The sequence below is a fragment of the Helianthus annuus genome, chromosome 4 (assembly GCF_002127325.2).
Source record: "Helianthus annuus cultivar XRQ/B chromosome 4, HanXRQr2.0-SUNRISE, whole genome shotgun sequence".
NCBI lineage: Eukaryota > Viridiplantae > Streptophyta > Magnoliopsida > Asterales > Asteraceae > Helianthus > Helianthus annuus.
Window position 1 is genome coordinate 11036392 of NC_035436.2, and position 14333 is coordinate 11050724.

General features: G+C 39.8%; 1 long non-coding RNA gene across 1 annotated transcript; it reads left to right on the forward strand.

Moving 5' to 3' along the window:
- Positions 1–237: 237 nt before the first annotated feature.
- On the forward strand, positions 238–1600 carry LOC110935711. Its single transcript, XR_002589349.2, has 2 exons — positions 238–735; positions 1312–1600. It is a non-coding gene; the product is annotated as an uncharacterized LOC110935711 (long non-coding RNA).
- Positions 1601–14333: the final 12733 nt, after the last annotated feature.

The window sequence follows — 14333 nt, forward strand, 5'->3', positions numbered from 1 at the left end:
CTTTCTTGCATGTGTTTGTCTCTAAATAAATTGATCAGCAACAATGGATCCAGAAATTTTTTAAATATCCGGAGTATTTTTTTGTAGATTCTAACTAAATTTTTCCAACTCATATATAGGTTTCCATTAATTTTTTTCGAATTGAAAGGGTTTCCAAGACCCCCAAAAACCCTAGATCCGTCCCTCATAAATTCTCACGTACCCAAGCATTACTTCATTGATTGATCAGTAGTGCAACTTCTTCATTTGATGCCACCAGCCCCACTTTAACTCATCTCCCACAAGCATTCAATAGCAGTAACATCTTCTACTTCTAAGATTAGCCATCTTTTTTTTTACTTCTAAGATTAGCCATCTCTCACCTTTTCCCTGCCACTAACTCGAACTCTATATATTGAAGTAGTGAAAATCACTCAAACTCGATTAAGTAGCACCATCATTCATTTATATGATCCAGCATCAAAAGTCCAAAAAAAAAATCATTATTATCATTTTCATATGTTCATTTTTTAGTTCAAGTCCATGCTCACTACTTCTTTAAATTGGAATCCACAACCTAGAAACTTCATGGCTTTTCATATTTCTACATTCATTAATCTTTCCCATCTTCCTAGTTTGATCTACGGGGACTAATAGCAATAGTTATGACGTGTTTCTGAGCTTTAACATGAATTCTACAAATAAAACCTCTGCAACTCTATGTAGCCCTCTTCTCCGCCGAAAATTTTCTTTCAGGTATACTTATAATCTTCATAGTTGGGTTTGGATTCATGTGAAACCATTTACATGTGCAAAAGAATTTGATCAAACGGTATTTAAATAAGTTCTAAACATTTTTTCTGGTTAGGTGACATTAAATACATGTGAATGAAATTTGATTATAAGAGTTTCATTTTGTTGCATTCATCATGATAAAATCACTAGTTGTAGCACTTTAATTGGAACCCATTTTGACCCATGACCCGACCCAACCCGACCCGTTTGCCAGGTCTAATATGTAGTATAAACAGTGTGTATGCAATATATATTGTGTATGTGTATATGCAGTATATAATATGCTCCATTTATGTAATATGATACATATAATAGAACAACCCTGGTGTTAATTCTGCCATAGGATTCATGCCTCCCTTAATCCAAAACATCATATGTTGGTTAAATAAACTCGAGAATCACCGATGCCCCTTAACTTCTCTACTAAATGAGTTGTTATTCTTTATTATTAATGATGGAACAGGTTAGTTTTATCGATTTTAATACAGTTATGTTGCCGAATTTTAGTAAAAAAATCTAATGTATCTTTTAATGTAGGGTAAAATTCAAGACGAGTTAGCTAGAGCGTAGAGTGATGTGGATGATAGTTCACCAGTTGATGAACTCGAGGTACTCAAAAGTGCCTTGGGTCATAGGAATGGGCACGCACGCGGTGTTGGTCGTGTTGTTAAAAATGTCACCCACGAAATATCGAGCTCATACCCCCCGCCATGTTAACAACAACAATTGGAAGAAATGCAACAAATGCGACAAGAAATACAAGAAACGCGACAACAACAAGTGCAAGTGCAACCATTCTCAAACCAAGCAATAATGGAACTACTACTACTACTACAACAACAACAACAACATGTGTTTCAAATGCAACAAATGGAAGCACAATTTCAATGCCGACTTAATGAATTGAAACGAAAAATGCGTCAAGTTGACGAAGATGATGATTATACTTAGATATTTTCATTAAACTTTTAATTTGAAGTTTGTACTCGATAACTAATGTTTATTTTGAAGCTTGGACTTGATAACTATGACGAATACTTTGTATTTTGAATCTTTAGTATAATATGTAGTTTTGAAATTTTATGTTTAAATTCAGTTTAAAAAAGCAGGTTATTGTAAAAAACGGCATTAAAAATAATAATTTGTAGGGACGGCATATTGTCTGTGTAGAAAAAAATGATTTTGAACTTGGTGGGAACACATATCATCCCTATATATTTAAACCAATTTTGTTTTTATTTTAACTTTATAGGGACGACTTTTGGTCTCTAAAAGTTTAAACCAATTTTTTTTTTATTTTAACTCTATAGGGACGACTTTTGGTCTCTAAAAGTTTAAACCAAATTTTTTATATTAACTTTATAGGGACGACTTTTGGCCTCTAAAAGTTTAAACCATTTTTTTTATTTTTAACTCTATAGAGACGACTTTTGGTATCTAAGAGTTTAAACCAGTTTTTTTTAACTCTATAGGAACGACTTTTGGTCTCTAAAAGTTGATATATGGGGACAACACCAGTAGGGACCACCTTAATAACCTGTAGGGAGAGGCCTATAGGAACAAAAAATGTCACTACTAGAAAACAACCAGATTTACGACAAGCATATTTGTAGCAAATCTGTGGAAAATTGGCCTTAGCTACAAATTTGAATAAAACTGATCCGTGTTAAAAATCCTTGTCGGAAAGTATGATTGCGACAAAACTACCAAAAAATTTGCTACAACTTTCCGACAAATAACAACCATCGCAAAATTTTCCACAAAATTCTGACAATAATTTTTTTAAAGCCTTTTCTACCATTTTTCGACAAAATTGCGGAAAAGTTTTAGGGTTTTTTTTTGTTTCTCTTTTTTGTCGCAAAAATTGTAGGAAAGTTGTAGTAAAATTTTAGTTGTAGAAAATTTGTGGGAAACATTTTTAGTAAAAATGAAGATTTCTAGTAGTGTGTGGATACCATATGTCGTTCCTATATGTTAAAAACACCTATAGGGACGATAAGTCGTCCCTAAAAGTTAAAAAAAAATTGATTTCCACAGGTGTTTTTTCTTGTTGTGAAATAGGACGATTGATGTAATATTATCGTTTCATATTAAAAAAAAAGTTCATATACGTTTAACGTAAGTTTTTTGGATATATGGATCAGTCTGATGTTAGTTCTCACGAGTAAATTGGCTTGAAGTCCTACTCAACAAACAAGCCAGCTAGCTTGTTCTTTTAAGTCACCCTAGTATGTTCTTCCATGTCATCTTAGATCACGGGATGTGGGCTCGACAAGACAGTCAGGGAGTCCGACATGGACTTAGTGGCAAAGCATGCAATTTTTCTAAGTTATTATTTCTGACAAATAACAACCATCTGTAAGGCCTCCTAATCCAAGATCTCACTCAGCTAAAGCAACCAACAGGTGTGCGGAATCCACCTGATGATCAACCACTGCAGATGAAATACTAGAATGCAAGGATTTGAGAGAGAAATCAAGAATACACTGAGTATTCTTGATGAAGATGAATGACGTCACTCACACAAAGCAGCCGCCAGACAAAAGACAATGATTAGGGTTAGGTGCACAGAAATTCACACAGAATCGTTTGCTTGTCTATTCCACATAAAGGTATAAATACAAGGCAAAGCCCGGACTTTCAAGACTAACTAGAAAGCCCGGACAAAACAACTACATAAAGAAACTCTAAATTTTGTCCCTATACAAAACTCAGACAAAAGTTCCATCCTAAAACTTGGACAAAATGTCCCTAGGATAAATTTGGGACTAATTTTCAAATGTAAAATAAAGACCCTAACAAATTGGGAGACATGCACTTATCACCTAAAGTGCATTAACAAACTCCCCCTTGATCAGTGCATGGTATTCATTGCTCTTGAGATCTTCATACTCTCTTCGAGAAGCGGCTTCCTGCCCAGACCTTGTTCTTCACACAGAACTGAACCACCTTGATGAACTGGTCCGCTAGAACACGATCTTCTTCATTGTACTTTAGAGGCAAGCGCCGAAGCTTCTTCAACTGAGCTTCTCTAAGGTTGGCAAGCCAAATTCGGATCCAGCACTTTAGCAATCTCAACAGTCACTTTCCTTTCAGAAATCACTGCTTCCCCAGGCTTGAGATGCACGATCCAGACGCACACAGCTTCTCCAAATCTTCCATCTTGAGATGAACGATCCAGACCTGAAACACTTAACCCGGGTTAAGAAACTTGACCCCGGAGACATCGGCCCAAACCTGGATCCCAAAAATAAATTCCAATACCCCAAAATAAACAATTGAAATCTTTAAACAACCAACATTTAATAACTTATTTAAACAATTTTCACAACCCTAGAGTATTATTCAGAATGATAACTCGCACATATGTCACACCCCGTTTTCCACGTGTCACCGGTGGGCCCGGTGTGGGGTACGTGACGTGGTTGGCGTCGTCATAGACAAACAACACAACATAATAATGCACAGCGGAAGCAGAAATAGATACATTTCAACTTTAAATAAATTGCAATAATAAATATTACAGTAGTTGAAACGGATCCACAGGCGGATCAAATAAAAATAAGATAAAATTGTTCAACAGTTTATTTGTCGTCCGAGCTTGCGAGACTATAGTGGATGCTCTTAGGAAACAGCCAGCCTAGTTCGTTTAGTACCTGCACTTAGCCTTTTGGGAAAAATACGTCAGTTTACACTGGTAAATACAAATCAACTGACTCATTTTGAAGATGATTGAAAATTGATTTAAATGCACAAGGCATAAATATTTTTATTAACTTGGGATAATTATGCAATATAAACTTGTGAACGAATTACATGTTACTCGTACATTTGGTGGCCCGGGATCTGCTGTCCGGGCTAAAGATTAAATGACACACCACATTAAAGAGTTATACACGCCGGGTGTATGCCTACACCCCGTGCTCTGGTCGTGGCCATCTCGTAAGATAATGCCAAGGATATCCGGGACATGGTCAATAACCCCCCAAAGCCTAAAGTAAGAACAAGACTGTTTAAACGAGTCGCACAAACTATTCAAGACTGTACACCCAAGGCGCAGGATTTGTGCGCTCGATCAAGCGGTATTCTATATACCGTACCCCAAGCCAGTATAGGGAAAATAAGTCAAAATGTATTTACCTGAGCAAGTACGAATCACAAACGGTAAGTGTAGGTAGCTTTTACTGGGCCTCCTAATCTGGAACAAAGGTTTATAATAACCTATTAGATTCCTAACGGGTCTTTTATTTAAGCCTAAGCTTTGACCGGTTAGTTTAAGGACGATACGGTACAAGCGCACGATTAAGCGAAAGACAGGATAGAATGTGATTTAGACCCGACAAGTTTGAATACTTGTATAATATGGGTATACTAAATACATTCTGGATTTTGAGATAAAAATGATAACGTTTGACCCGTTTCGGTCAATTTATGCAAACTAGTTACATAAACGAACCGAACGCAAAAAGGGCGTTACGGGTAGCCAAAAGAGTCAAATGCAAGTTCCCTGAGATAATATGCTTTAAATATGCTATAATATCAGTAAGTTATGTTCTATTATGCCCCGAATGATTTTAAACTCAATTTATGCCTTAGAAGGGCATTTTGGTCATTTAAAAGATTATAAAAGAGTCAAATTAGAAATCTGAGTTTCGGGTCTGGTTTATAAAGTAAATATACTTCATTTAACATATCATAACAGTAGGGTATGACCCATATACCAAACTTATCATTTAAAATCAAACTATGCACCGTAGGGGTATTTTAGTAACTTCACAAGGGCTAAAAATGCCAAAACTGGAAATCTGAGTTCAAATATTTATACTTACTGTTATTATATGAAAATATACTAAATACATCAGTAGGTATAAGTCTTATATGTTTAAAATGAGTATAACGCTTACTATGCGTTAAAAACGCTAAAAATGCGATTTAGAGCCGCTTCCGGGTTTTTAAAAGAAAGCTGAGATTTTTATATTTCCAGAATGCTCAAAATAATTTATTTAACATATAAACTCAGTAGGAAAAGGTTTGGAGTCAAAAGATTGTATAAAACTCATTTTATGGCTTAAACGGTCAAAACCGGCATTAACCGAAATAACTTAGCGATCTAAGAAACGATCAGCCAAAAATTAAATAAAAATCATCAAAAATCCCAAAAAATTATATAACATCAGTGCGTAAAAAGTTTTATACCAAAACGTGGCCTGAAATAGGTTATACGCGAAATGCGCCGTTTATTAGACATAAAGACATAGTTTTACGCTATTGGCCATAACTCAAAATCTGGACCACCAACTGGTCTCAAATTTTCGGTGCAGGTCTATATATTAGAAATAAAGATTTCTACTCTTTCACTTTTCCAAAAATCACGTTTTATATCAAAAAGGGCAAAATAGTCAACTTTAAGCATACATCGGAAACATGCAAATGAATCGGCTAATCATAGACTCAAGATATAAAAATTCCAGAAAGTTTAACCAAAATAAAATGGTCAAAAATAAGCTTCAATACAGATCTCAAACATGCATGCACGGATCCGAATCGATAGTCCACGAAAAAGTCGTTTTACAAGACTTTCGGTTCCGATTCGTATTTATACTAAAGATTGTCGAGTTGATTATGATAAAACACATTCTTATATTCATTATAAGTTATTTATGATGATCAAACTGATTGCATGTCATCTACATTACCATTTATGCAATATTTCGCAAAAACGATTTCTGTTGACTTTTTAATAACATCTTTGACTCGACAATTAGCATGCATAAAGTGGGAATCAGAGAATACCCTTTTGAGGGTTTGTTTCCCACATAAATACCAACATATTAGTGGTTTCAATTTGAGAAATGACAGAGCTAAACTCGTTTAATCGAAAAGTCAAATTATAAGAACAACGGTTTGACTTTTAGCAATTAATCTAAGCAAGAACGAATTATAGAATGTTATGGAAGCTTACTAAGGTCCTAATGAAGCTTAGTTAACACTAGGATGCTGCCTTGTCGTTCAGAAATGCTCAAGAAACCCTTGAGAGTGTTCTTGCAAGTTGAGAGTTCTTTGTTTACAACCAAGTGCCAAGAAAAATGAATGAATGATCTGCTTTAAGGAGGTAATTCAGTGGTTGTAGCAAGTTCTCAGTAGGCTAGGCATGCAAGACCATCCATTGGAGCAATTTGGAGGTGATATTAGCTGTTTCCAACCCAAATTTCGGACCCAAATAACTGAATTCACGAAACTGATACTGGGCATTGTATAAGGTCCTCCCCATACGGTCCGCAAGGACCTGGTCAGACCAGCAACTTTCCAAAGTTGGCAGAAATGGCCCCTGACCTTCGCACGCGATGTTTTGATGCTTATCTTGACCCGTAAACCCCCAAACTTGGTTTTAAGAACCTTGGGACATTTACCAACATGGTATTGTCCTCGGATAACTTTGCGCTCAACCGAAAAGCCATGAAATTCGACGTTGACGCTTTTAACCCCTCAAGTACGGTTTTGGCCATAACTTTCTCATACGTTAACGAATCTTCATGAAATTTTTACAACATATTCTAGTGAGTATATTTTAGCATTACAATGCTTCAGGTCTGCCAAAAGTTCACTCAGAAGTAAAAATTCAACATGTTGACACTTTTGGCCCCTGTAGTTTGTAATTCCTCACTTTTGTGCAATTTCGGCGTCGTATGATCCATGAACCATCCGTTTAAGGTTATAAACATTATGTAGGGTTATCATAGAGTCTATTTATCCATTATTGACACTTTGGACCCTTACGTTCCATAGTTTTCACCGTTTGTCAATTTTAGTCCCTCTAAAGTATGTTTTCACATACCGGAACCTTATGACACGTGTCCAGACATTATTGGACGGAAATTTTCGAGGTGTTACATCCTCACCCCCTTAAAAGAAATCTCGTCCTCGAGATTTACTGAAACAGATGAGGGTATTTCTCCTTCATCGTGGATTCCACTTCCCACGTGTATTCAGGACCTCTACGGGCATCCCATTTGACCTTAACAATAGGCACATGCCTCCTTCGAAGCTTCTTCACCTGTCGATCCTCAATCGACAAAGGTTTTTCCACAAACTTCAGACTCTCATCTATGTGTATATCTGTATGTGGTATAACCAGTGATTCGTCAGCGAAACACTTCTTCAAATTACAGATGTGGAACACATTATGAATAGCGCTAAGTTCTTCAGGCAAGTTTAACTTATAAGCGACTGACCCGATACGTTCGATAATCTCGAATGGTCCTATGTATCTTGGGCTTAGCTTGCCTTTCTTACCAAATCGCATCACCCCTTTCCAAGGTGATACCTTAAGCAATACCTTATCACCTACATTGAAGTGAAAATCCTTGCGCTTAGGATCCGCATAACTTTTCTGCCTATCCCTGGCAGCTTTCAAACGATCGCGAATCTGAACGATCTTGTCTGTCGTCTCAAAGACGATATCTGGTCCTGACAGCTGGACATCTCCAACTTCTGCCCAACAAATGGGCGATCTACACTTTCTACCGTATAAGTCCTCAAAAGGCGCAGCCTTTATGCTGGAATGGTAGCTATTGTTGTAGGAGAATTCAATCAGTGGTAGGTTCTTATCCCAACTACCACCCAAGTCGATCGCACATGCACGAAGCATGTCTTCCAAAGTTTGAATAGTATGCTCACTCTGACCATCAGTCTGAGGATGATAAGCCGTACTAAAATTCAAACGAGTGCTCAACGATTGTTGGAAACTCTTCCAAAAATGCGACGTATATCTAGTATCTCTATCGGAGATAATAGATATAGGTATACCGTGTAGCGCTACGATCTTATCGACGTATAATTGAGCTAACATATCGGAGCTATACGTCTCCTTGATGGGTAGAAAATGAGCTGACTTAGTCAGTCAATCTACTATGACCCATATGGTATCATTTCCCTTTTTCGTCTTCGGCAACTTGGTGATGAAATCCATTGTCACCATTTCCCATTTCCACTTGGGAATTTCAGGTTGTTGAAGCAAACCTGACGGCTTCTGATGCTCAGCTTTGACTTGTGCACAAGTCAAGCATTTTGCTACATGCTCAGCTACTGACTTTTTCAAACCAATCCACCAGTAGTTTGACTTCAGATCCTGGTACATCTTATCAGCTCCAGGATAAACGGAATATTTAGAGCTGTGGGCTTCCTGGAGGATAACATCCCGAAGTCCTCCATAAACTGGAACCCATATTCGTCCGTTTAGTCGTAGCATTCCATCTTTGTCGTAGGATAACTGCTCCTCAGTTACTCCTAACTTTTCTTCAGGATAGTTAGCTTCCAACACAGCTTCCTTCTGTGCAGCTAACACACTTTCATTCAAATTATTTCTTATTTCAATGCGCTTGGCATTGATTCTGATCGGTTTAACCCTTTCCTTTCTGCTTAAGGCGTCGGCAACTACATTAGCCTTGCCTAGATGGTATCTTATCTCACAATCATAATCATTTAGAGTTTCCATCCATCGCCTTTGACGCATGTTCAATTCCTTCTGATTGAACAAGTGCTGAAGACTCTTGTGATCCGAATAAATTATACACTTGGTTCCATACAAGTAATGTCTCCATAGCTTCAAAGCAAATACAACTGCACCCAATTCCAAATCGTGGGTGGTGTAGTTCTTCTCATGTACTTTTAATTGTCGAGAAGCGTAGGCAATGACCTTGCCTTTCTGCATGAGTACACAGCCCATACTAGTATGTGATGCATCACAATACACCACAAATTCTTCTATTCCATCGGGCAGTGTCAATACTGGCGCATTGCTCAACTTCTTCTTCAAAATGTCGAAGGATTCCTGCTGCTTAGGGCCCCAATCAAACTTAATCTTCTTACGAGTCAACGAAGTTAGGGGCGCAGCAATTCTTGAAAAGTTCTCAATAAATCGCCTATAGTATCCTGCCAATCCGAGGAAACTGCGAATCTCAGTAGGCGTCTTCGACTCCTGCCAATTCATGACGGCTTCTACTTTAGCGGGATCTACTTGGATACCATGCTCGCTTACTACATGTCCAAGGAACTGGACTTCTCGAAGCCAAAATTCACACTTCGAAAATTTGGCATAAAGTTTCTCCTGATGCAAAAGTTTGAGAATACAACGAAGGTGTTTCTCATGGTCAGTTTGGCTCTTCGAGTAGATAAGGATGTCATCAATAAAGACGATGACGAATTTATCCAAATAAGGCTTGCAGACCCGATTCATGAGATCCATGAATGCGGCTGGTGCGTTAGTGAGTACAAAAGGCATCACTAGGAACTCGTAATGTCCATAACGAGTCCTAAACGCTGTCTTGTGCACATCTTCGTCTTTGACCTTCAGCTGATGATAACCTGACCTGAGGTCAATCTTGGAGAAATAGCTTGCTCCTTGCAACTGATCGAACAGATCGTCGATCCTGGGTAACGGATACCTATTCTTGATAGTGACCTTGTTAAGCTCACGGTAATCGATGCACAAACGCATCGATCCATCCTTCTTTTTAACGAACAAGATTGGCGTTCCCCAAGGAGACGAGCTAGGTCTAATGAAACCTTTAGCTAACAAATCATCCAACTACGTCCTCAACTCCTTCATCTCCGTTGGTGCCAATCTGTATGGTGCTCTTGCTATAGGTGCTGCACCTGGAATGATGTCGATTCGAAACTCCACTTGCCTATCTGGTGGCAAACCGGGTAGTTCTTCTGGGAATACATCAGGATATTCCGAGATAACAGGGATATCCTCAATCTTCGGCTTCGGCTCATCAATGGTAACTTGTGCCATATAAATGACACATCCCTTCTGCATGCATCTGGATGCCTTGAGCATGGACACTTGCTCCGGCAATCCATGCTGGGTATCTCCTTGAATAGTAAGTGACTCACCAGACGGAGTCTTATATATTACTTGCTTTCTGTTGCACAGAATCTGGGCTTGGTTATGCGATAACCAATCCATGCCTATCACTATGTCGAATCCAGCTAGCTTAAAGGGAAGCAAGGATAACGGGAAGGAATGATTCCTAATGGATATAACACATCCATCTAGAACAGTCGAGGCGGTTTCTATGGTTCCATCGGCTAATTCCACCTCATATTTCACACTAAAGGTTTTAACAGGAAGGTTTAACAATTTACAAAACTTATCATCTACAAACGACTATCGGCTCCTGAATCAAACAAGACTCTAGCAAAAACATCATTTACAAGAAACGTACCTGTAATGACGTTGTCGTCTAGAACTGCTTCCTTGGCGTCCATTCTGAAGACTCTCGCATTAGTCTTCTTTCCGTCATCGGCTTTCTTCGCATTCTTTGGGCAATTTGGCCGGATGTGCCCTTTTTCGTTGCAACCAAAACAAGTTGCATCCTTAATCTTCTTGCAATCTATTGCCTTATGGTCTGTGGACTTGCAGATTCCACATCGTTTCTCGTGAGACTGGGATTTCGCTTCCAAACAACATTTCCCGAAATGGTGTCTCTTGCAGGTCTTACATCTGGGTCTCTCACCCGATTGATGATCTCCTTTCTTAGATCCCGACCCTTTCCGGTGGTCGTTGTTCCCTCTGTGTCGTTTCTCAGATCTTCGTGAGGTGTCATCCTCACGTTTCCTTTTGTTTTCCTCTGAGCTCTTAATAGCTCTCAATCTGACTACATCTTGAGTGAGGGAGAGTGATAGATCAGCTACGGATCTGAATGTCGTAGGCCTTGATGCCTTAACGCTCGCCTTGATCTCAGGTGCCAGACCCCCAATGAAACGTGCGATCCTTCGCGGCTCCGGGGTCACCAGATAAGACACTAATCGAGATAAGGTGTTGAAGGTAGTGAGATATGCCTGACAATCGAGGTTTTTCATGACTAGGGATACGAAATCCGACTCGATCCTTTCGACCTCATGCTGCGGGCAGAAATTCTCTCTGATCAGGGCTACAAACTGATCCCTTGTCATGCTGTACAGAGCGGCCTTACCGGCAGCCTATAAAAGCGATTTCCACCATGCTAGAGCATCTCCCTTGAACGACTGGGACACGTATTTCACGACGTCCCTATCAGCACACCCGCTGATATCAACTACCGTATCCATCTCATCAATCCACGTCATGCAGTCAACTGCTCCTTTTTCCCCAGTAAAATCCCTGGGTTTGCATGAAACGAAATACTTGTACGTACAGGACTTGCTGTGCATATCATGCTTCAGTTTGACTTCTTGCTTTGGGATGCTGCTGTGGTTGGAGGAGTGATTATCCTCCTCATCCTTCTTCGGCTCACTCTTCTTAGAAGGCGGCTTACTATGAGCCTCCGAATCAGTCTTGGGCTTTACATGCAATACGGTTCGGGTTCTGCTCCGAGTCCCGCTAGATTCTCTGAATTGCCTATCGATAGCCTTGGCAACAGCGTTTTCAACCAGTGCTTGCAGTTCAGCACCAGTGACGTGAATCCTGACGTTATCTGGGTGTTCCCCAGTATGACTGTTGGTTTCTTCCGGTTTGGCCATGTAGCTTTAAGCTACAATAAAGGACAAGGTCTATTTAGAAACCTAATAGTATTATCGTTCTAGACGATTTATTAACCATGGTATTAATAACCATATTAGTTAATTTATTTAATTCCATTCAGCGCTTTTATTAGCAATTAAATCATAGAATGAAATATATATATATATATATATATATATATATATATATATATATATATATATATATTGGCACAATAGGCCTAGTCACTTCGGACAACTACTAAATTATAAATTTAGATTTTTATAGGATTAGCATTGTATAATTAAACAAATAATCCTTTACTAGGCAGGGAGTCATAAACCACAACTGCCTTTTTGCTTTATATGACATAGTCATAACCCGTAGGTATCAAGTCACAATCAGACTTGTATACAGATATAATCTGTAGATAATTTATTAAATAGGGTGACATGCGTGATTTTACGAATCACGCTTAGTCAAGAATGTTAACATGTTTTCAGATGTTAACAGAGAGTTGAATCTTTTCAACCAGGTTTTACCATATTGGCCAGGCCTGTTAATAAGACATTCAAGCTAGGTTCTACCTTACTAAGATTCTTATTAAAATGGCAAATCAAATAAAAATTGATATTTTCCATTTATTTGAATATTAAATTCATGCACATAGATAAAATGAAAAATTTAAATTAACCATTAAAATAAGGTAACTAGTACAATTTTGCCCTAAACGGGACCTTTAACTGAAATAACATGCCCACGCAGGGGCTAAACCAAATAACAACAATTAAAACAAAACAAACCCGCGCAGGGTTAACTCAAATAACATACCCACGCAGGGGTAGAACAAGAGAAATATACCCACGCAGGGGTAGAATACAGGAATAAATGTCCACGCAGGGACATGAGTAAAAGAGCTAACAATCAAAGGATTTAATGATCCTTCTTACTCTTACCCTTGAGCAAGTCAAACATCTTCTTGAACATACCACTGTTGTGTCGGCGATCAGCTCGCATCTCATGTTGCAACCCACGTCGCACGTTGTTTATTCCTTGCAGGATTTCTTGGACCTGCGGCGGCGACATCATAGGTGCCGGCGGCGGTGGCTGATACTGCTGTGGCTATGGAGGCTGCGGCTGCTGGTATCCCTGCGGCGGGAATCCAAAAGTGGATTGCCCCGTCGCCCAAGTGCCTCCAAATGGACCTTCAGGTGGATGAGAGCTGAAGTTTGAAGCTATCCAGTACGGGTCTCCTGTATAATCATAGCCCTGAGGGTAAATCTGCTCAAATGGGTTGAACGGCGCTGAGCTAGCGTAAGCCGGAATGGGCTCTCCAAAGTTCTGCGGCGGCAGTGGCGCAACAGGTGCAGAAGTAACTCCTGAGACGGGATGTGGAGACTCTCCCATCTCGGACTCCTCGTGGAGCGGCGAGTAGCGGCTGCTACCAACATGCGGAGGGGTGCCAATGCGAATCCCTCCTCGCGTAGACATACGCGCGTTCCTCCTTGGCCTTTGAGGCGGAGGAGGCAAAACCGGTGGTGGTGGTGGCGACGGAGTGACCACGTCGCGCCAGAAGGCCTCAGATGGATCCTGTTGCTGGGGCGGCTGCTGCTAAAGCTGCTGCTGTTGAGAGTGGTGCTGCGAGTACACGGGAGAACTGTGGTAAGACTGGTGCATGGGGGAGTTATGGTAGCTGGGGGTATGAAACCAATCGTGTTGCTTAAACCTCTCCTTGTAGCTGTCAACACCATTGAAAGGTGATCCCCTAAATGGTGACCCATCAGATATCTCAATGGGATGGTTCGGCGTGCCTGACGGCGGCAGGGAAGGGTCAGTGTCCTCGTCGACCTCCATCTCATTACCACCCGAGAAGTGGTCTTCAGGTCCGAGTGGGTTATGACCCACTGGTTCATCCAAGTAGGCATCAGGGTTATACAGGCCCTGATAAACGGGTGCTGGGTAGTGGTGAGGTGACTGGTGTAAGGGAATGAAAGATCCATGGGAGTTGTTGGGCCCATTTTCAGAGTGGGGCCCAAATGAGTGGGGTAGGGACGGCGAGGTACTCAATGATACC